The sequence below is a fragment of the Pteronotus mesoamericanus genome, unplaced genomic scaffold (genome assembly GCF_021234165.1).
Source record: "Pteronotus mesoamericanus isolate MK-2021 breed Mesoamerican mustached bat unplaced genomic scaffold, CSHL_Meso_final contig_173, whole genome shotgun sequence".
Lineage (NCBI taxonomy): Eukaryota > Metazoa > Chordata > Mammalia > Chiroptera > Mormoopidae > Pteronotus > Pteronotus mesoamericanus.
The window spans coordinates 2,211,707-2,236,050 of NW_026555072.1; the positions used below are offsets into that span (position 1 = coordinate 2,211,707).

The window sequence follows — 24,344 nt, forward strand, 5'->3', positions numbered from 1 at the left end:
CTTAGCTGTGATGGTGGGAAAATATGGGAAGCCAAGAATGTTGCCTGCAGGTCTGTCTCTTAAAGGGCTAATATACAGGGTGGGGCAAAAATAAGTTTACAGTTTTGAGTAGGTGAAACACAGAGTTTATGTTTGTATTATTATCTATTAACTATTATATTATTTTCCATATGAACAACTGTAAACATACTTTTCCCCACCCTGTACAGTCTCTCTATAACATCTGGAATGAAATATACTCTTACACTGGCCTGAGGAAAATGCAAACATCAAGGACATCCTGAGTGGATTAACTTATCTGTAGTGGGTTTTAGAAGAATCTTATGCCCAGCAAATGAATTACTTGTGTTCATGAGATGATTATCATTCTAAGAAGAAATTTCAAAATTATTTGGAAAGACTGAGGAAAATGGAAGATGAAATAGGAGGATTAAAGTCACTTTCTCTTTCAACAAACCCTCCTTCTCCTTTCTCTGCTGTCCCCACTCCCATTGCTCCACTTCTATTGAATCTCTTTATCCCTTCCAGCCTCAAAATGACTCCTGGTAAGAGGGAAGCTTTGAGATTGGCGGTTTTGATAATTAGTGGGTTTTCCTGCAAAGAGGGACAAGGGCACACAATTTTTTGAGCCAGTATTGAATTATCTGCCCCGTGTGAAATTCGTGTGCCTCCTGCCCTAGCTTCTGAATGGGATCAAAGTTTTGCCATCCTGAAAGAGACCTTCTGGGATACTGATTTTCACCTGGTTATTAAGAAACAAAAGACTCAGAAAGAACTTTTGACCCTCCCTCCCTTATCTGCCTAAAGGAATTCAAATAGAAAAACCTACTTAAAGGAAGGGACCATCACAAGCATCATAATATAAACTAAATGTGGCAGATGGACAAATGTAGCAAAGCCATTTTGTTGGACTCCCCTCTGTGTCCCATTGTTTCTGGGTGGCTGGGCAAGAATTTGTTTACCACATGTTTGCTCTTTCTTGACTACCTGTAAAATGCCTGCTTTACCTTTAAAATACCCCTCTGGACTTCCAGTCAATATGGTGGTGCAGGTAAACAGGACTTGCCTCCTCGCACAACCACATCAAAATTACAACTAAACTGCAAAACCACCATCATTCAGAACCGACAGAAATTGAGCTGAATGGAAGTCCTACAACTAGGGAATTAAAGAAGAAACCACATTGAAACTAGTAAGGAGGGGCAGAGATATGGGGGCAAGTTCCACACCCACGTGTGGCAGATAAACACTGGGAGAAATATCTCAGGAGTGAGGGATCCCAGGCCCACACTAGGCTGTCCAGCCCAGGGTTCCAGTGTCTGGAAGAGAAGTCCCCATAACTTCTGACTGTAAAAAACAGCAGGGATAGAGGCTGTGAAAGACAGAAACTTCTTAAGTCACAGCTGGGGGACAGCTGGAGAACCGAGACAGAAATGCTGGCAGAGGCCACTGTTCTTTTTCTGAGTCCTTCCCCCCTCTACATAGCCAGCAGGTGGGCACCGTATCTGAAACTCCATCAACCTGGTTCACACTGTTTGCCCCACCCTGGTGAATCCATAAGACCCTACTCCACCCAACTTTTGGGCCCACCCAAGCTGTTTCCAGTGGCTTTTTCCATACTAATGGCTTGTCTTGGCTCATGCTTCAGATTTTCCTGAATTTTCTCAAACAAGCAGCATCTGGCCTAAATGAGCCTTGTATCTCTCACAAAGTGGCCCCAGAACCAGCACTAGCAGCAGCCGACCTTGGTTCACAGCTTAACCTCACTTGGGCACCTCCAAACCTAGCACAAGTAGCAGCCATCTGTAGATTGCTTTGTAGCCTACACTGGGTGGCCCCGGACAGAACACAGGCAGTAGCTGACCTTGGCCTGCAACTCCTTGGAGGCCCCAGAGCCTGCCCACCCAGTGAACAGCTAAAGACCATGTTGGAGCGCCCCCACCCAAGCACCTCCACAAGAAACACGCTCAAAGGGTGGACTCAGCGGGCACCAAGGCCCTGCTGAAGTAAATCCTGCTCTGTGGAATGGGCCCTTGCACAGCTGATCCTCCACGGTGATTGGAGGTTGGTGGTCAGTTGTTATAGCCAGTCCTTGCAGCTGATCGGCCTGGGGGTAAATCCCTCCTGTTGACCTGCCAACAGCAATCAAAGCTCAACTACAAGAGGAGGATGTACTCAGCCCATGTGAAGGATGCTCCTCAACTACCCAGCTTGGGTGATAGGGGAGGCTGTGCCACTGAACCCTACAGGACACCTACAACATTAGGCCATACTGCCAAGACAGGGAGTCGAAGCAGCTCTACCTAATAAATAGAAACAAACACAGGAAGGCTGCCAAAATGATTAGACAAAGAAACATGGCCCAAATGAAAGAACAGATCAAAACTCCAGAAAAAGAACTAAACGAAATGGAGATAAGCAATCTATCAGATGCAGAGTTCAAAACACTGGTTATAAGATGCTCAAGGAACTTAGGGAGAACCTCAACAGCATAAAAAAGAACCAGTCAGAAACAAAGGATACATTAATTGAAATAAAGAACAATTTACAGGGAAACAACAGTAGAGTGGATGAAGCCAAGAATCAAATCAATGATTTGGAACATAAGGAAACATAAAACCACCATGCAGAACAACAAGAAGAAAAAAAAATCCAAAAGCAAACAAACAAACAAACAAACAAGGATAGTGTAAGCAACCTCTGGGACAACTTCAAGCATTCCAACATTCGCATCATAGGGGTCTCAGAAGAAGAGAAAGAGCAAGAAATTGGAAATCTGTTTGAAAAAATAGTGAAAGAAAACTTCCCTAACTTGGTGAAGGAAATAGACATGCAAGTCCAGGAAGCAGCAGAGAGTCCCAAACAAAGAGGCCCACACTAAGAGAGACCATAATTAAAATGCTAAAGGTTAAAGATAAAGAGAGAATCTTAAAAGCAGCAAGAGAAAACCAGTTAGTTATCTACAGGGGGGTTCCCGTAAGACTGTCAACTGATTTCTCAAAAGAAACTTAGCAGGCTAGAAGGGATTGGCAAAAAATAATCAAAGTCATGAAAAGGAGGGATCTATGGCCAAGATTACTCTACCCAGCAAAGCTATCATTTAGAATTGAAGGACAGATGAAGAGCTTCCCAGACAAGAAAAAGCTAAAGGAGTCCATCACCACCAAACCAGTATTACATGAAATGTTGAAGGGTCTTCTTGAAGAAGAAGAAGAACAAGAAGAACAAGAACAAAATTGTGAACAATAAAATGGCAATAAATACATATATATCAACAGCTGAATCTAAAAAACAAGCTAAGAAAACAAGAAGAACAGAGACAGAATCATGGATATGGAGAGCATTTGGATGCTTTCCAGATAGGAGGGGGGTGTGGGGGAATGGGTGAAGAGGTGAAGGGATTAAGAAGAACAAATAGATAGTTACAGAATAGCCATGGGGATGTAAAATACAGTATAGGAAATGGAGTAGCCAAAGAACTTATACACATGACCCATGGACATGAATAATGGTGTAGGGATTGCCTGAGGGAGTAGGGGTTCTGGGTGTAGGGCTGTAAAGTGGAAAATTGGGACAACTGTAATGGTATAAATAAAATATAATTTAAATTAAAAAAATCTCCCAGGTGGATTGGTAAGTGACAAATGCAAGTTGCAGAACAAGAATTAGTGTGATCTAATTTATGTAAAGAACAACCGCAAAGCACCACTCTATATCTGTACATATACATGCCTATGGTTATAACTGCATGTAGTAGCCTCTGTAAAGATCACACCAAAGAGATTTTTTAAAAAAATACCAGACCCCTGCCTCCCTCTCCTTAGCCCAAAATGGCACATAAGCCTCAACTGCCCAATGACTCCTTCAGTCTTATATTCTTATGGCATCCCCACATGTACATCCATAATAAACATTAAACATTTTCTCCTGTTAATCTGTCTCATGTCAATTTGACTATTAGCCCAGCTATAAGAACTTAGAAGGTGGGAAGAAAGATTTTTTTTTTACCCTCACACTCTGATTCAACTTCCTGCTTACCTCCAAAAGTCTCCTTTTCATCCACATCCACATATCACATAACTAAGAAAGCAGAGATGATAAAGCAACACTATCAGAGAATAATTGAGAACTTGGGTAAGAGTCTGTGATCCCATGTGAAGATGAGAAAATGGAGAGTGGTTGTAGTCATCACTTGGAAGTGAAAAATAAGAGTGCTAGCCTGAAAAGTACCAGCATGGGAAAGGAAACTAAAATGCCACCTAATTCTATGTATTTCTTTATTCAATGAAAAGAGACTAGCCCTTCCTAGCCACATGGCTCATAAAGCTGATACCATTAAGAAGCTACACAGACCTCCCTGGGGTTGGGGGGAGGGGAGTTGAAACAGTAAATATCTATATGCCCTTCAAGTCCACCCATATTACTCACTTAAGGGTTTCTTTTCCTGTGCCCAGGGAAGACTCACAGAAGTTTGCACAAGTACTTGACAGTGTGGTTTCACTGGCTGCTGCACAGAATTCTGCAACAAGCAGGCTTTGCTTGTTTGATTGCGCAGACACATCAGGACCAGAAGATGACCCACTGCATCATGGGTTTCATGGCCAAAAGACTATCTACTGCCCCTGACAACTATAGAAGAACTAAGGGCTTTAGAGACCCACTGAAAGGGGCTGCAGATGGCCATACTTGAATCCTTTCTACTAAAAGTGAATTGGGAGAAATTGAAGCAGTGTACCCAGAATAGAGTGAGTTCCCTGTTAATTTCCATCAGCAGTTTGTTGATATCTTCTCAAAATTTACCAGCATGGACGGAAGGGCAGATCAAAAATCACTCTCTGGTATCCATATTGTGTCAGCCTAGGACAGACTATTACTCAAATTGTAAGGGGTCCAGAACTTGGGGTGTCCAGGAATATAGGATATCCCCCAGAGACCAGGCTAGGGGATGGAGACATGGAGCAGGGCCATGGAGGGTTATTTTGCATATCAATAATAACAGGCCAGCTTCATACCTGATATGCAAAAATGGTTATTTTGCATATCTATAACAGCAGACTAGTCTTCCAGCCTGAGTGGGGCCAGAAAGGTAGGTATAACTTTAACCCATGATGGAACTAGGAGGCAGCTCCCCAGGTTACTGTGCCTGCTTGAGAGCTTGGAGAGAGTTCACTCCATGTTACTGGACCACGCTTGTCCTGACTAACTATGGCAGCCAAGAAAGGCAGGACATAGAGAGTGCTAGCAGGTGTAGTCGATTGTGGGAGGAATCGGAAATGGGGTTACAGAGAAACCCCTGGCATATTCGTGCCAGGATTGAAACCCAGGTGCAGCAGCCATGTTGGGGTTTAACCACATGGTTTTGGGAGCAGAGAGGGGGCTCCCTTGACCATGCGGCTTAAGAAGTAGGAAAGCAAGATGTAGCAGCCATGCAGAGCTCTCTCTTAGTAGTTTGAAACACATGGGGGGAACAATGTGAGACCATGCAGGAAGAAAAAGGATGAAAGGACTCTTGCTGGTGGGCCATGAGGAGGTACCACGTGGTTTTGGATTAAGAACTGGAGATTGCAGTGACAGCTGATGGTGTTGGGAACTGTGGGAGGCCTGCCCAGCTGAGCACAGATTAGTGGGAGGAACTGGGAGTCTAGCAGAGCTACAGACTTCTACTTCTTTTCCTGAGATACAGTACCCGACTGGCCTGACTGGGCAAATGGGGGAAGGCAGGACTGTGTGTGTTGATGGGTGTTTTAAAGGGACTTTAAGATTTAATGGTGACATTCCACCATAACTCTAAGTCTGTATAACTTTTGAATAAATAGTTCCTTTCCTTGTCACCAAACTGGCATTGAGAGCCATAATTTCTAAGGGCAGCAGGCAAAGAACCATAGTACAGAGAGATCCCGGGGAAGGGAGCTTGTTTCGGTAACAGTATCTGGGACCTCCAAACAGGTTCCACTTGGTAACAAAATCTTAGCAGCAGCTGCTCAGGTTTGGGGAAATCTAGAGAAAGATGAAAAAGAAAAGTGATTAAAAACCACTGTGTTGGCTGTTCAGTTACAACTATTTTCTAAGGGAATAGCGCCTACTCTGGACAACATATAAGGGGAGCCAAAGTAGATGGGAAGGCTATAGGTCATTATTCAAGAAGCCAATTCATTGGAAGAGGGCTGATAGAAAGACTCCAGGGGACACATATTGTAGGAGCAAGGGATTCAGGAAGGCCCTGGACAAAACCATCAGCTAGGGAATAATAGGCAAATGGCTCAAAATCGACAGATGGAGAGAATCTTGGAGGTGCAAACTGGTGAACCACAATTTTCAGTAACTTCCCTCAGGCTAATCTATGCTTGCCTTTTCTAGTAAATACTGGTGCTACTTATTCTGCAATTTCCTCAGAATTTTGTCCTTTTCCATGTAGTGGTTGGTTGATGCGGTTGTTGACATTTCAGGTCAGCTTTCTACTTGTTCTTTTTCTTCCATGGTTCCCATAAAGACAGGTCCTCTAATGAAGAACGTGCTTTTTTACTTTCTCCCATAAACGTATTGGCTAGAAATCTGCTTGCAAACCTGCTGTGCAAAATAAAGGCTACCATATTCTGTACTCTGGATGGAATGCTTGTGGCACTACCTAGGGAAAACACACCTGTTTTGGTTACTATGTGCCTTCAGAAAAAAAAAGGAGTATGAGAGAGAGTGGCAGTCTCCCATTGTGACCCCCAAACTGAACAAGTACCCAAAATGAAACAAATCAATGCATCACTTTGGGCCCTACAGAATGATGATACTGGTTTAATTCAAGATATTGAATTGATTAAAAAAATAGCTTTCCAAAAACATAAGCTATGGTCACGTGTAAAACAATATCCTTTGTTGAGAGGGAACAAAATCAGTTATAAAAGAATTAGACTATCCCTAACCTGGGTACAGTTGCATCGGGTTTGGTGGTGCCTGTCTCTTATCAGCCAGAGGTAAAGTAACTCCTTGTTTACCCCACTTGGATTTTGGTCTGCACCCGTAGCTGGTTCATGCCCTGGAAACATGCTCATACTTGCTCTTTACATCTGTATTTCTAGCCTACTTAATGAAGTACTAAATGAGTTAATAACCAGATCCGACTTCAGATCCGTTCCCATTGGGATACTATCTTTGTTTTGGAGTGTAAGTCTGTGAAGCACTTTATGCTAGGCACGCAGCTCTATTGGGTGCTTATTGTTCTCACTTTGCAAGGCCTTGAATATTTCATGATCTTGAAGTGTATGCCCTCTACCATATCAAAATTTTCTCCTGATTCGTCTAGGTTATGATGTGATCACTCAAGCCCAACCTGGGGCAGGAAAAACAGCCACTTTTGCCATATCAATTCTACAACAGATTGAATTGGATCTAAAGGCCACCCAGGCATTGGTCCTGGCACCCACTAAAGAAATGGCACAGCAGGTGAGAGTGTAGCTTATTTCCCCTTCCCTGAAGGACTGCTTTAGAAATAATTAGCACAATCCAAAAACCAAGGTTTGCTCCCCAACCACCACCACCTTGGAAGAACAGAGGTATCTACCCAAAGACAATAAGCATTACTTCCTCCAACCATTTCCTAAGTCAAATGGGAAGGCTGCTCGGTGGAGCCAGGCTGGCTGAGCACGTTTGGTGGCTGTTTTATGGACAAATCCCCTGGCAATGGGCAAGGAGACACCCGATTGGTAGTGCTGCTCTTATATCACCCAGGGGCAAAGCAGATGTGCAGTCCTTAGTCCACCCTAGCTTGATGCCTGTGTTGGTGGCCAGAGCTGTTTCATGCCTAGAGCACATTAAAAAATTAGAAAAACCAGAGATTAATTTAAAAAGGCATTCACCCTCTAATACTCCCAGACTTCTAGTAAAGAAGGAAATGGATTTGATGAAGATAGACAGCCACTACATCAATTCATACAGGATCTTAGAGAAGTAAATAAATTTGTTGTTCCATTAACTCCTGTAGTTCCTAACCTTGCAATTACTCTCATTTTGGTACCGCACTCTGCTAAGTTTTTCTCTGTCACTTGTCTGTGCTGTTTCTTTTTTTCCTGTTCCTCTAGCTAATGAGTCTAAATTCTTGTTTGATTTTATTTATTAAGGACTCCAGTATTCATGGCAAAGGATTCCCTAAGGGTTTCAGGACTCTTCTATTATTTCCTCTAGTTATTCACAGGAAAACTTAGGGAATTTTTGTTCCACTGGAAAGATCTATAATTATTCCTCATAGGTGATTTTCTGGTAGTTTCTGAAACTAAAGAGCAATACAAAGTTGGTACTTTGGCTTTCTTACAACTCCTTCCTTCACCAGGGCATGAGTGCTCTCTAGACAAATTCTAATATTGCCAAACTGAAGTAAAATAATTAGGGTGTCAAAGGGAAGGCTGCAATTTAGCAGATGAGAGAGCCTACTAGGATAAAACCAACTTAGACAATCTGAGGGGCTAGGAGGATGCTGCAGACAGTGGGGTCCAGCTTCTGCAGAGGGCAAAGTCTCTGGTGGAATACTCACTCAATGATTCTCCAGAGCCTCTAGGGTGTGGTCCCTAGAATCTGAGAGGCTTGTGAACTGAAACTGGCTATCGTCTCTCCACTAGCTTTGGCAATTCCAATTCCGAAAAACCTTGTTTTTGACATGAAAATAAAGGCACTGGAATTTGAATTCAAAAGGTAGGGTTAGACTATAGACCAATGGCACATGTCTCAATTCTTCTGGATGTTGTGGCACTGGGATTGCCCGGGTACCTGTGAGTGGTGGCGGCAGCCACCACACTTAGTGAAAAGGCTCAAGCCCTTACCTTCAGTCACTTATTTACATGTCTTACATGCTATGACAGCTATCTTACAAGTACATGAGACTCAGCATTTATCAGTATGCCATCTGACTAACCATGAATGAACATTATTATCCAATCCTAGTTTTGTGCTTGAAAGATTCAAGCTCTTAAACCGTACTACTCTTTAACCAGATCCTGACCAAGTAGATGATCATAAGCGTACAATGGTAATAGAAGATGACACTAAGTAGCAACCTGAGTTTTCCAATATTCCTGTTTAAAAAGTATATTTGATAATGTTTATTGATGAGTGAATGTACCTAGGATGAAAAGGGTCATCTTGGGGCTGCATATGCTGCAGTAACTGCTCAGGAAATCATGGAAGCCTATATTGTGCCTGGTATTAAATCAGCACTAACAGCCAAGTTAATAGCAGCGTAGGGCTGCAATTCTTTGTTCGGGACTTAAACTAAATCCATATCCTGGTAGTATATATATATATATTTGGAGTATGTTATGTAATGGGGGCAATTTGAAAAAACAGGGGACTGTTCCCTCATGCACTGTTAGTGGGAATGCAGATTGGTGTGCCCACTATGGAAAGCAGTATGGCAATAACTCAAAAAATTAAAAATGGAACTGCCCTATGACCCACTGATTCCACCTCTGGGAATAAGTCCAAAGAAACCCGAATCACTGATTCAAAAGAATATATGCGCCCCTATGTTCACTGCAGCATTATTTACAATAGCCAATATTTGAAAGCAGCCCAAGTGCCCATCAGTAGGTGAATGGATAAAAAAGTTGTACATTTTCACAATGGAATACTACTTGGCTACAAAAAGAAGACAGTCTTACCCTTTGAGACAGCATGGATGGACCTGGAGATCAATATAAGCCAGTCACAGAAAGATAAGTACCATATGATTTCACTCACATGTGGAATCTAATGAACAAAATAAACTAACAAACAAAATGGAAACAGGCTCATAAATAGAGAACAGACTGACAGCTGTCAGAGGGGAGTGGGGTTGCAGGGCTGGATAAAAAAGATGAAGAAATTAAGAAAAAAGCTTACAGATACAGACAATTGCATGGTGATTACCAGAGGGAAGGTGGGGGGATGAGGGGAGGTCAAAGAGGTTAAAGTGGGGACAAATGGTGATAAAAGGAGACTTGACTTGGGGTGGTAAACACAATATAATACACAAATGATGGATTATAGAATTGTACACCTGAAACCTATATAATTTTATTAGCTAATGTCACCCTTGAAAATTCAATAAAAATAAAGAAAAGTAGGGGATTCTTGATTTCAATGGGAAGTAATTGTTTTTTCTCATGGAAAATTAATATCTGAGTTGTTAGGGGCTTCACAGCTGCCTGCTCAGATATCAGTAACACATTGTAGAGCCCACACTGGGCAGAATGGCAACATTTCCAAAGGCAATGATTCTGCTGAAAGATCTGCAAAAGCCATTCTTAAAATGTGGCCAACTCAACTAAGAAGCCCTAATACAGAAAGAAACTTTCATTCTTTAAAAAAAGATATGCTTTCCAAAAGGAAATGGGCAAATGGATTAAGAATCTAGCTAAAAATAAAATTCAACTCTACTATGGGAATTCCCTAACAATATAATTCCTATTCCAGGGTCATCACATGCTTGGTTGATATTGTTGTGTCATCAATGAAATCAACTAAGAGAGGGATTTTTAAAGGCATTAGACTCTCACTACACCTACCAAAAAGATGAACTTATTCCAAACATATCAAAGAGATGTGCTATTTGTCAACAGAATTCTTTTCAGGCACTCCCAAGGTAAGCACCAGAAGTTTTCCCCAACCAACTTTACCAGGACTTGGTGGCAGTTGAATTTTATAGAATCAATGCTTGTAGGAGATAAAAAGTTTTGCCTAATCATGTTGTGTAAGATGTCGGGATGGCTTGAAGTTTTCCTCTTTTCAAAAAGCTGATTGTCAGGCAATATAAAAGGTTCTCTTAACAAACATAATTTCCAGTTTGAGGATACCAGAGCATGCGGAATCAGACATAAGTCAATTTATTTCCACTGTTGTCCAGGATAGAAAGAAAGGAATTTTCCTTGCTGCCACATGGGAAAGAGGACTCTTTTCCTTTCTTAGAGCATTTCCTAGAGAATACTGGTATTTGTAAATCCTTCCTCTGCCCTTTTGAAATGTATATACATCTTTAAAAGGCTAAATAAACCTTTTGTCAGCATTACAACCCAGCAATTTTTTTTCTTAAAGGTCTGTAACCCATCTCTTTAAAATACAAACATCAAGGACAATAGGGCCCCTATCTACCTGTCACCCTGGGTGCTTAGGCTAGGCACCTGTCTCCAAGCTGTAACCACTTGCTTGTCATAGAGACAAGGGAAGTTTGATTTTTGCCTTTGGATAAAGCCAATTAACTTGCACAGATTGGCACTCCATATACCAGGTGAACTCTGGGTGAACTATGAAAGAATGCTGAAAAAATGACACTGTCAAGTCCTCTTGCATGAAGACAAGTTATCATTTATCTTAAGAACATGTATTTGCTCAGCTATACAAAATGGTAAGATTTCTGTCTTTGCAATCTCCTTAGCCAATTGCTTGTGATGTGCACTGCAGTCTGGTTTAATGCTTATTTAATAACAAAACGGTTTTCTTTCTATTCTACATTTGTGGAGAGGATTTCCTGGGTTTGCAGGAAAGTTTATTTTAAATTTTTTCCTTAACATTCAGCCAAGCTACTCTGGCTACAGTTTTCTTTTTCTGTGAGTAATGAAGACTTTCATCACTGACTCAGGAGTCTCATGACTTCTGTCAGCATACTTGAAACTGTGGCAAGCTCACCTATTAGATTCCAAGTAGGGTAATATCTCATACCTTTCCCAGTTCTTGACACTAAGAACTGAGCCCAAGCTGCATTCACGTGGCAAGGCCTTCAATACACATTTGCAGTGCTGTCCCAGGAGTAATGAAAGTACTTTGGTGTTTCACACCAGTGAGTGTGTTAGGCTTTAGGGTGATGGCTTCCACTCTCTGCTGTCCAAACTTTTCACTATCTAGATGAAGTCCTCTTGGTCAGCCAGTCAGAAGCCTCAGTCTCAATGGCTCTTCCTGCAGTATTATCAAGCCTTTGCCATTAGAGATGGCTGGTAAATCCTGACAAAATCAGGGGCCAGATCACCAAATAAAGTGTCTGGGATCTCTGGATGGATTCACAATGCTCTATCTTCCTTGAAGTCAAGGAAAAACTTTTATCTCTTTGAACTCCCAGAGCAAAAAGAAGCCCTGCACCACACTGAATTCTATAGGCATGGGAGACTGTATGTGCCTCACCTGGGCATTCAGCTTGATCCTAAACTGCAAACCAGTGTCCTTTGAATAGGACACAAACTAACAGGCAATGTAGGATGCTGTCCAACAAGCTGTGGCACATTCTCAGCTTCCTACCTTCAGGGTCCGAAAAGCCTAAATGACCTTGTTGAGCTACCAGTCTGTGTAACTGATGATTTTACCTACTGAGGTCCTAGCAAAGGGAGGGTAGCCTCTTCTCAGGAAAGCCCCTTGGGGTTTTGGCCTTGTCATCTTCCTTACACAGCTACCATGTACACTCCTTATGAAAAGCAGCTATTAGCTTGCTACTGGGTCTTTGTCAAAAGTGAACACCTGAGCCATGATGGCCTTGCACCTCTCTAGCCTGAGAGTCCCATTTTGAGGTAGGTCAGTTCAGATTCAATGATTTAACAACATGGGAAGGGCCCAACAAGCCTAATTTGTCAAAAGGAAAGAGTATATTCAGGATCACAACTGGCCTGGTCCCAGCAGCATCCTGGTTTTCTGTAAAAATGGGACAACTATCCCCTTGGGGAAAAATTTATTTCCCACTCTGCCAACTGGAATGAGGATGGTGAGCTTAATTGGGCCCTCGATTCACAGAGGCTCCCCCAGTGCCTGGACTTGATCTACTAATGGTTTGACTAAGCTCGAATCTAATGGTTTCCACTGGGCTGCGTGACTGTTCCACCTAAGCAGAATTGAGAATGGATGTGAGCACTCCAGTCAGCAGGCAGATCTGAAGGCCATTCTCTTAACTCTGGGCAATATTCCCTTTTATATTTATTTATTCCTTGAGCTATTGTCAATGTCCTGCTGTTCAGTCTCCCACTTGGAAGACTGTACATTGAAAGCTTAAACAGCCCTCTTTGGTATCAAGGACTATGGAAACAAATTGAGGCTACTAATTGAATGGTCTTGGTCACCCATGTAGATGCTTATGGTAAGGGTCCATTCTTTGATGAAACTGACTGGATCAAGCTGCAGGTTGAGGCTTCACTGCCCAGATTACTGCCACTGCTTTCTGGATCCCTCATCACATTGGACATGGCAAAGCACCCATCATTACAGACTGGACACAAATGACAACACTTTGCCTTTCTGATACAGAAGCTACCACTGTATACCAAATTTATGACTCCTTCCAAAAGATGACCTGTTGTGATGAGGAAGGGCACATTGCATGAAGTGTGGCCCCATCTGCTCCTGGCCAACTGACTGCATCACAACTCAAGCCCCCTCTCAGAGTTTTCACTGATGTTGCATCACTGTTGATACCTTTTCAGGTCAAAACATTTCTGTTTCAGTCTGCTCAGCCCACTCCAGCCACACAATTGTGGCCCTTAGAATTAACCTGTGTCAGGTTTTCAGCTTTCCAGACTATTTGCAGCCTAAAAATGGAATATCTTTTATTGCAAAAATGGAATATCTTTAAAGCCATGTAACAATGGGCTGATAGTCAAGGTGTTCAATGGACTTTCCGCACTCCCTACCAACCACTGGCATCTGATATTGTTGACTGGACTGGCCTCCTCAAAAAGAAACTCAAGCCCTGGCCAGTGTGGCTCAGCTGGTTAGTGTGGTCCCATAACCAAGAGGTTGCGGGTTCGGTTCTCAGTTAGGGCACATACCTAAGTTTGCAGGTTTGATCTGGTCTGAGTGCATATGATCCTTGGTATGGATGCATATGGGAGGCAATCCATTAATGTTTCTCTCTCACATCAATGTTTCTCTTTCCCCCTTCCTATCTCTCTAAAAACAATGGAAAAAATGTCCTCAGGTGAGAATTAAAAAAAAAAGGAACTTGAAAGGATTTCAGACTCTACCTCCCTCACCTCCTCCTGCTCCATACATACTCTCTAGTAAGGCAGTTTAGTCTATGAATATGGCTATCCCCACAAGGGAATCATCTCCTTTCATCTGCTCTCTAGGTAATGATCAGAACAAAAGGTGTTAGGGGTTATATGAATGCATTTTGATAATTTGGGATCCTGTCTCAAACATTCTTGGGTATAATCTATCTTTTTCCTTTCACATAACAGCAACCCCAGGTTAGCCTGGTTGCTAAACCTATGGGTGGCAAACCAGTCAAAAGGGAAGGTACCTAAGAGATATAAATTTAATTTGGATTCAGTCACCTGGATTTTCTGGTTGGATTGACACTGTCCTTGATCATAATGATAATTAGCACTCGGTTCAGTGCTACACTGCTTACTGTATTCCCCTTCAATGAATCACATGGGCCAAAGAGTAGAACACAGCAGATCTCTGTACATTTATAAATATGCCCATGTCCCTCTTGCATCTGACTAGTTAAAATGAAAGGTCAGGAAACTAGTAGGAGATGAGTGGGGGGGAGTGAATTTATAGCTACTAGAATGAACCATAATGATTTTGTTTCAGTAGAGGATGAACAGCAACACAAAAACTGAAGAAGAATCAATTTACACCCCAGGAGGTACAGGAAAGGGAGGGGCATTAATAATCTTTGTCTTGCAGAACCACCCTTTGAGCATTACTCACAAGGGAAAGTGCCCTGGTACATTTCCTCCAAACTGCTGTGAGTGCCTTAAATTTACCTGACTGTGAGGTCTGCCAATACCTGTAACCACAATGTTACCACCACTCTCCCTAAGCTTGCTGAGAAGTCTATTGGAAATAGCAGGGAGGGCCCCAGCTCCTACATCACACACACAAAACACCTGTCAACACCTCCAAATGTCTCCTCTCCTGGAACCACTTCCCCTAGCTGTTGCTCAGTCACTCTGTGTGACAGAAGAATGTCATGTAGCTGGTAGCATGGACATACAGGACAGGTGGGAATGAATGCCTTTAGGCTATCTCTCCAATAACAAGAACTAGACTCAAGTTTTCAAAAAGAAGTGAGGACCTTTGACAATGCTGAACTTCACCAGAATCCTTAAAACAGTGACAGTTAAGAAATCCCCCCCACTCTTTTATTCTCCCAGAAATGACTTACCACAAATATCTTTCCCCTTATGACTTAGACAAGACTTGCTGTTCACTCTTTCTCATAACCTCTCCATAAGACTCCCAAGGTTTACCTGTGACAAAGCCAAACACATACCTTTCTCCTTTTATTGAACTTGCTCAAAGGCCAGACACAGACCCTTCAACTCCCCATTGTCTCATGAATAATTAACTGATACTAGAAGTTTGTCCCCCTTGAGAGAAATCAAGATGGTGGAGGAGTGAATGGAAGTCACACTGACCTCCTCCCAGCACCAATCTGGAATTACAACTAAATTGGGGAGAAATCACATGGAATAAACAACTGAACAGTAGTGAGAGAGGAGCCTTATAACCTCGGACAGACAGAAGAATCAGAATTAGCACAACCTAACTGCCACTTACCCTGGTCTCCGGCAAAGGCAGGGGCAGAGTGGGCTAGAGACGCCTGAGGAGAGACTGGGGAAGGAGGCTTTAGGGAGAGAACTGAGAGATAAGCTGGTGGGATCCCGGTGCTGACTTATCCCCCATGCCATATGGTCTCGCCTATAAGTGGAATCTATTCAACAAAATAAAGTAACGAACAAAATAAACCATAGGCATGGAAACATGGAGCCGACTGAAAGTGACCAGAGGGGATGGGGAAAGAGGACAATGGTGGAAAGAAGGAGAAGGAACTAGACAAAGAACATGTATGAATGACCCATGGACAACAGAGTGGGAATGGACTGTGGGAGCAGGGAGTGGGGTGGAATGGGTGGAGGAGGGCAAAGGGGGAAAATTGAGACAACTGTAATAGAATAAACATGATTTAAAATAAAAAAAAGAAGTTTGCCCCACTTAAACCAGCTAGACACAGAGATAAACATTTCCTTTTCAGCTGACAGAAACTTTCCCTGAATGCAGAAACAATTCCACCTGTAAATCCCCGTCACAACTTGTCTAATCCTCATTGTGAAAGTAATAGGCAAAATCACTCTGCCAAGATGCTTTGATCTTCACATTTGGGGTGCTCTCGTAATTACAATAGCCTGAATAAAATCAACTTCCTTTATTGTTCAGTTTTGTCTTTAACAGTAAGAGACTATCAGCTGGCTGAGAGGCCACATTGGAGGCATTTTCAACCTATGTCTCCTGACTGCTGGAGGTCCTACTTAGGGGGTCCCACCGATTGAAAACAATACTTTCTTCTAGGGGCACCCTGGCATTGGACTTCTTGTGCGGAAGCTAGGCATGAACTTGCCTTCCTCCCCAAAATATGATGATCTGCACCTTAAGAGTGATCATATATGACCTGCAAGTATTTAAGGTGGTGACCCTTCAGGTAGCCCTTAAATGATTCTGGAGATCTCTCCAGACGCTACCTACTTGGTTGTTACTTGGAGCTTCCTAGAAGGGTAAATGGCTTGTTATTTATGTGCACTCCAAGGGCAGCTATTCCCATGATAGCAATCATCCAATTAGGAAAGGTGGTAGGATATTTGTCCCCGATTTTCTCTGAGGTGATCAATATACTATCTTAGCCTTGGAAGATATTCTGGGTCAAGCTCAGCTTACTGTCCAGTGCTGTTCCAGAAGATGAACTTGCCCCTTTGAACCAAGAGAGTCTGTGCAATTGCTAATACATCGTGCTATACATGGAATAGTATCTCATGCCAAGTGGAAAGGTCAATATGGAAACTTAGATAGAAAGGCACCTGGCTTTGTAAGGTAAACCTTGATGGCTTTAAAAGATTTGTTCACCTGACTGAGTCCAGAACCCTGAATGTCATGGCTGAGCAAAAACTGCAGATTGGCTCTCATTCTGCCATTTGGAGTCCTGTTGATTAATTAGGCATTGCATAAAACAAACTGAACAGTTTTTTACCCTCACCTATGTCAGTCGCACTAATCAGAGTGGCTGACAGAGTAGTATACTCATGGGAAAATTTGCAGAAGGCAAGACAGTGCAGAATTGAACTGGAAGACAATTCTCCACAGGCCAAAGTAATGCTTCAGTGAGCATTTATGCATATGTCCAGTACACCAGCCAAGGATTTCTGTTGGTATTTTCCTAGGAAAATCATTTCCTCATATGGTCTACATATGCTTTGATGAAGAAGGCTAAGATGTTTTCCAAAGAGACTGTGCCAACTTACACTCCCACCAGCAGCATCTGAACTGCTGACATGAGCTAATATATCAGCAGCTATATGAGCTGATATAAGCCTATGAGCTGTTGATATGGTTCCTCATCCTTGCCACCATATGTCATCACCAGTCATCTTAATTTTAGTGATTCCTGTGGGAGTGTAGCAGTATTACATAGTGGGTTAAATTTTGCATTTCCCTGATGACTAATGAGATTGGGCACAATCTCCAGTGTTTGCGAGCAATTTGGTATCTTCTTTTGTTACATATCTGTTCAAATAAGGACTCTGACTGCTGTGTAGCCTGCTTTTTCTTACTGTTTTGTTCTTCTTGATATATTCTGCCTACAAGTCCTCTGTTGTCTATCTCTTCTACTCTGTGGATTATAATTTTCTTCTTAATGGAAGTGATTATCATAAAAATCAGGACAGTAATTATCTTTGGGAGTAAGGGGATTCTAAAATGCCGACTATGGACACTTTCTAGACTGACAGTGAAAAATCACTGAGCTGTAAATGTTTTTCTACACTTTTCTGTATGTATGTTATATTTCACAATAAAATATTTTTTTTATTTTTCTTTTATTAAAGATTTTACTTATTTTCTTTTTAGACAGAGGGGACAGGAGGGAGAGAGGGAGAGAAACATCAATGTGTGGTTGCCTCTCGCACACCCACCACTGAGGACCTGGCCCACAACCCAGGCATGTGCCCTGACTCGGAACTAAACTGGAGACCTTTGCTTCGCAGGCCGGCACTCAATCCATGGAGCCACACCAGCCAGGGCCACAATAAAAACATTTTTTAAAAAACAGGCTTAATCTATGACTCCATTAACTCCACCCTTATGTATATAGTTAAGAGAGGGGTATAAACATGTATACGAGAAGAAATGAAAAAATTTTTTTTGTTCACCGCAACACTTTATAATTCATATTATATTTCACCAAATTACTTAAAATTAACAAAAATTGATAAAAATGTGTTTAGTAGGCCACCTTTTGTGAAGTAAAAGGGAGAAAGAAAGAATGTGTTCTTAGCTGCTTTTATATGCATAAAGAAACCATAATCATGTAGACGAAACTAACCTGGTTATAAATATTAGATACAGGTGAGCAGATAGGAGAAAGCTAGGTAAGAGAATTTAGACTATGTAAATCTTTATTTTTTTAAAATTTTATATTCTTTCATTTTTGAGATATGTATCTATATTGTTATTCAGAAAACTAAATTAAAAAACCATTATTAATATCTTAAAGCCCTGGTTGGTGTGGCTCAGTGGACTGAGCACTGGCTTGCGAACCAAAGGGCTACTGGTTCGATTCCCATTCAGGACACATGCTTGGGTTGCAGGCCAGGTTCCCAGTAGGGGGTGCACAAGATGCAACGACACATTAAAGTTTCTCTCTTTCTCCCTCCCTTTCCCTCTATCTAAATAAGTAAATAAATAAAATCTTTAAACAAAACTATTACTAATATCTTAGAGTGATAAGATGCTGCATGCATCAAAAAAATCGCATGCTATTAAAAGTGAATATTCCGCAAATAAAAAGAGCTATTTAAAATAAAAATATATAACAGCATTAATGAGAGACACAAAAGAAGATCTGGAAGATAAAGTTTTTTTAAAAATTATTAGAAATGATAGCAAAAGAGAAAGAAATGAAAACCAGTAGAACAAAGACTAAAGAAAGGAGGCTCAACAATCAAATAAGAACAGTTTGATCCCACTACTGGGACTATAACCTAAGAATCCTGAAACATGAATTCAAAAGAACATCCAATGTTCATAGCAGTGCTATTTTTAATAGCCAAGTGCCAGAAACAGCCTAACTGTCCATCAGTAAATGAGTGGATAAAAAAACTGTGGTACATTTACACAATGGAATACTATGCAGCAGAAAGAAAGAAAAAAACTCCTATCTTTCGTGACAGCATAGGTAGAACTGGAGAGCATTATGCTAAGTGAAATAAGCCAGGAAGGGAAAAACAAATACCATATAACCTCACCTATAAGTGGAACCTAATCAACAAAACAAACAAACAAACAAAATAGAACCAGAGACTTGGAAATAAAAAACAAATAGACATTGAACAAAGGAGACGGGGGAGAGGGATAACGGAGGAAAGAAGGGGAAAGGACAAGCAAAGGATCATGAATAGAGGACTCATGGACACGGACAATGGGGGGGATTGACTGTGGGAATGGGGAGGGGTGTGGTAAGGATGAGCAATGGGGAAAAAGGCAAGACAACTGTTACTGAACAATAAATAAAAAATTAAAATTAAAAAAGCTAAAAAAAGAAAAGAAAAAATGTATGTGTGAATAGAAAAGGAATAGACTGGGGACAGCCTTTTAAAATTCTGCACAAAGGAGAATCAAGATGGTGAAGGAGTGAGTAGAAGTCACAGTGATCTCCTGCTAGGACCACTCTGGAATTACAACTAAAATGTGGAGAAATCACCTGGAACAAACAACTGAACAATAGCGAAAGAGGAGCCTTATAACCTCAGATAGACAGAAGAATCAGCTTTAGCATAACCTAACTGCTAAGGAGTGCGGTAGAGACTCGAGAAAGCGGGTCAGATGCCCATGGGTGGCAGCACCAGAAGGACATTAAAAGGGCCAGTTGGATTCCCCTTAGATGAGCGGGGTCTAAACCATAAGCAGGGATCTTCAGCCTACAGCACCAAAGTCCAAAAAGTACACAGATAACAATCGGCTTCAAAAAGTGTCAGGGTTGCTCTCTGCCAGAGACAGGTGCCTGGAGATGCAAAGAGCCATTTAAAGGGCTAATACATAAATTTTTATTTGCAGCCACTTACATACAAGGGCAGGGACAGAGTGGGCTGGAGACACTTGAGGAGAGACTGGTGACAGAGGCTTTGGGGAGAGAGCGCAGAAAGTAGGCAGGATTCCGGTCCTGACTCCTCCCACATGCGGGAGCAGCCATCTGGCTCAGGCAGACCACTCCCCTGAGTGGCATCAGCATGAGAAGACCCAATAACCCCGCCTCCAGGAGGGCCTCTACTCCACCCTGTGGTGTCTATGCCTAACTGTTGAGTGCAGGGTGACTAGATTAACAGCTGAAGGAGACAGTCACAGACAGTAGATTCCTGGAAGTCTTGAACAGACTGCCTAAGATCAGACAGGGTCAACATTTGGCATCATCAGAAGCAGATCCATAAAGAAAATACAGTGGTCTCCAACCATACAAGTTCACACCACAAAGTCAGGAAATCAAGACAGATCAGTTTAAGAAGCAGAAGCAAAAAAGAAGAGTCTCACAAATAATGGGAAGACAAAGAAACACTACCTACTTGAAGGAAAAGGAGGAATCCCCACAAAGAGAACTTATAAAATAGAAGCAAGTAAACTATCAGATATTGAGTTCAAAACAATGGTGCTAAGGAAGCTCAATGAGCTCACAGAAAATTACAGTGAACTTATAGGGAATTTAAATTATAGGGAAACTACAAGGAACTTACTGCAAACTATATCAGCATGAAAAAAGACATAGACACTATCAATAAGAAGCAAGAGCAAATGAAGAATACAATTTCTGAATTGAAGAACACAGTAGAAGGAGCAGAGGAATGAATCAGTGAGCTGGAGGATAAGGTAGGAGAAAGGTCCCAGAAAGGGCAAGAAAATGAAAAAAAAAAAACAACCAAAAAACAAAAAACAAAAAGAATGAAGAGGTGTTGAGGGAAATGCAGGACAACCTGAAACGTAATAATATCCATATAATACGGATACCAGAAAGAGAAGAGGAGGAAGGGATAGAGAACCTGTTTGAAAAAGTAATGATGGAAAACTTCCCTAATTGGAGGACACGAAAAGTCACACAAGTCAAGGAAGCACAGAGGGTCGCATTCAAGAGGAACCTAATGAGGCCCACTCCAAGACACAGCATCATTAAAATGCCAAATATCAAAGACAAACAGAGAATCCTAAAGGCAGTAATGGAGAAAGAGGCAGTAACATATAAGGGAGCCCCAGTACAGCTAGCAGCTGACTTCTCAACAGAAACACTACAAGCCAGAAGGGAAGGGCAAGAAATATTCCAAGTAACAAAAAGCAAAGGCCTGCAACCAAGACTGCTCTACCCAGCAAAGCTCTCCATTAAAATGGAAGGCAAAATAAGGAGTTTCCCAGACAAAAGAAGGCTAAAAGAATACACCTCCACCAAACCAGCATTGCAAATTATGCTAAAGGGACTGCTTTAAGAAGATGAAGAAAAAGAGTCTATGAATACTCAGTTCCTTTCACAGTCACTAATACTTGATATTACCAATATTTTTAATACTTATTAATCTGAGTGTGACAATGATGTGTTATTTTAATTGTTCCTTTATTATCTGTTGAAACTACACCTGTTTTTGTATATTTATTGCCTATTTCTATTATTTTAAAAAAGTTTTAAAAGACTTTTTGGTATTCTTTATCCATTTTTTGATTAAATGTTTTTAGAATTTTTTCCCTAAAAAAAACAAAAAAACTATTAACCCTGTTTTAGATGTGTTGCAAATACTTTCCCATTCTGTTACTCGTCCTTTAACTTTTTTTATATGTATATTACTATATAGTCTTAAATGTTCAATATAGTCATACTGTCAGTATTTTACTTTATAGTTTCTGGGTTTGAATATTTTACTTCAGGGTAAGAAAAATATTATTTTGTATTTTCTCTGAAAACTGCTTAGATTTTACATATTGATTTTTAATTCACCTGAATATTTTTTGTATAATGTGTGAAATAGGGCTATTTGTTTTATTTCAAGTAATAGTGGTCCATGCACCTTGTTTGTTGAATAAGCCTTATTCCCCCATTGATTTGAAATATTAATTTAATCATATATTACATTGTTAGACAGATATATACATTTGTTTGTAGAATGCTCATTTCATTTCACTGAACTACTTGACCATTTCTATGCTGGTGTCATGTTTTAATTGCTGCGATTTTATAATGGTTTTAAATTTTTTAATATTTTCTAATGGATTTTGACATTTAAAAGAATAAATAAATAAAGTCAACCTGCATTTAAAAAAAAAGAAGGAAGGAATTCCTGCCTTTTGCAACAGCATGGATGGAAATGAGGAATATTATGCTAAGTGCAATAAGCCAGTTGGTGAAAGACAAATACCACATGATCTCACCTATAAGTGGAATCTATTCAACAAAATAAACTAACGGACAAAATAAACCACTAGCATGGAAACATGGAGCAGACTTAAAGTGACAAGAGGAGATGGGGAAGGAGGACAATGGTGGAAAGGAGAAGGGACTAAACAAGGAACATGTATGAGTGACCCATTGACATGGACAACAGAGTAGAACTGACTGTGGAAGAGGAGGACGGGGTGGGATGGGTAGAGGAGGGCAAAGGGGGAAAAATTGAGACAGTTGTAATAGAATAAACATGATTTTAAAATAAAAAAATTTAAAAAATTAAAATGAAATGAAATTAAAATTCTGCACAAAAGTGATTTCCAACCTAGCATTCTATATCCAGCTGATAAGATAAATTTAGTGTAAGAGTTAAATAATATATTCCCAAGGTATTTATCACTTTTTTATTTCTATAATTATATATATTAAATATATCTTTGCATGACATTTTCAGACATGCAAAGTTTTATACAATCCACCTGTCATGTATCCATTTTCAAGGACAGACGAGGATGTGCTCCTACAAAATGAAGGGGTAAACCAAGAAAGAGGGAGATAGTGGATCCAGTAAAAAGGAAGGAAAATATAGGATCCCCAGCCATAGCTGGTGTGGCTCAGTGGACTGAGCGCCGGCCTGTGAACCAAAGGGTCACCAGTCTGATTCCCAATGTAGGGCACATGCCTGGGTTGCAGGTCAGCTCCCCAGAACGGGGTGTGTGAGATGCAACCACACAGTGATGTTTCTCTTGCTCTCTTCCTCCCTCCCTTCCCCTCTCTAAGAATAAATAAATGAAATCTTTAAAAAAAAAGAAAATATAGGATCCCCAGGAAAGGGGGTATGCAACAAAACAGAGGTGAAAAGGATTTCCTGGGGGATGGCAAAGGGAAGAGACCAAGACAATAGTTGTGTGTTAAGCTGAGAGGGCAACCAGACCAGCCTTCACCAAGTCAACAAGTTCCAGGAAATATTTCTTCAAAGAGAAGACACTGATCCCCACATTTGAGAATACCCCACCTACTACTAGCTGTGTGAACTTGGGCTACATAATTTTTCTCTATGCCCTAGTTTCCCTCTCTATAAAATGAGAATAACAATGGCACCCACTTTTTCAGGTTGTTATGAAGATGAGTTAGTATATATATAGTGTGTATAATAGTGCTGGGCACAGAGTAAACATTATATGAGTGTTTACAATTACTGTCATTATCATTATCTAAAATACAGATAATAACCTGTTTGATTATACAGAGAGATTTAACTGGGAAGAATTCGGAGTTGAATTATTGATATGTATATAATAAAGCAAAGAAATGACTAAAACCAGAAAACTGTTAACTGCATGGAAAAGAAAAAGTTGTATAGAAATAATAACCACAGAAGGGATACTGCATGACTCAACTATACACATTCAGAGTAATAATCATTGACTGTCATCTGATCAAAACAACAATGTTTATAGGCAAATGTATACATGAGTGGGGGTGTACAGAAAAGCTAAATCTCCACCTCCTATAGGGAAAGTCAATAGATAATGTTCAAAACTAAAAATTAAAAATGTCTGTTTAAAAAATTAAGAGTGCTTCCCTCTAGGGAGCTGGAATCTGGGAGAAACAAAGCAGGGAGGAGCCATTTTTAAAGACTTTAGAAAACTATTTGACCTTTTACCATTTGTAAAATAAAACTAAAAGCTAATTTTATATTACAAAGTGGCACAAATATTCACAAAAATATATGACAATGATAAAGGGTTATTAACCTTAATATTTTTTAAAAAACTCTTTAAAATAAATAATAAAGAAGCAATGGACAGGAGAATGAAATTCACACAAGGGAAATAAATTACCAATAAAAATTCTGATTCTGCTGCCTGATTTTTTAAAGTCATATATATTAAAATAATAAGACCCTATCTTTCATTCTGAATGAATTTCTGCCCCT

General features: G+C 40.7%; 1 protein-coding gene, 1 non-coding gene and 1 pseudogene across 3 annotated transcripts in view; 2 read left to right on the forward strand and 1 right to left on the reverse strand.

Annotated features, from left to right (window-relative positions):
- Nucleotides 1-24,344, reverse strand: part of ZNF81 (zinc finger protein 81) — a 49,794-nt gene that overhangs the window by 19,882 nt on the left and 5,568 nt on the right. The gene's annotated exons all lie outside the window — the stretch shown is intronic.
- LOC129065312 (small nucleolar RNA SNORA48) lies at nt 6,905-7,039 on the forward strand. The gene has a single exon (XR_008528575.1). It is a non-coding gene; the product is annotated as a small nucleolar RNA SNORA48 (small nucleolar RNA).
- Nucleotides 7,661-7,805, forward strand: LOC129065313 (uncharacterized; annotated as a pseudogene).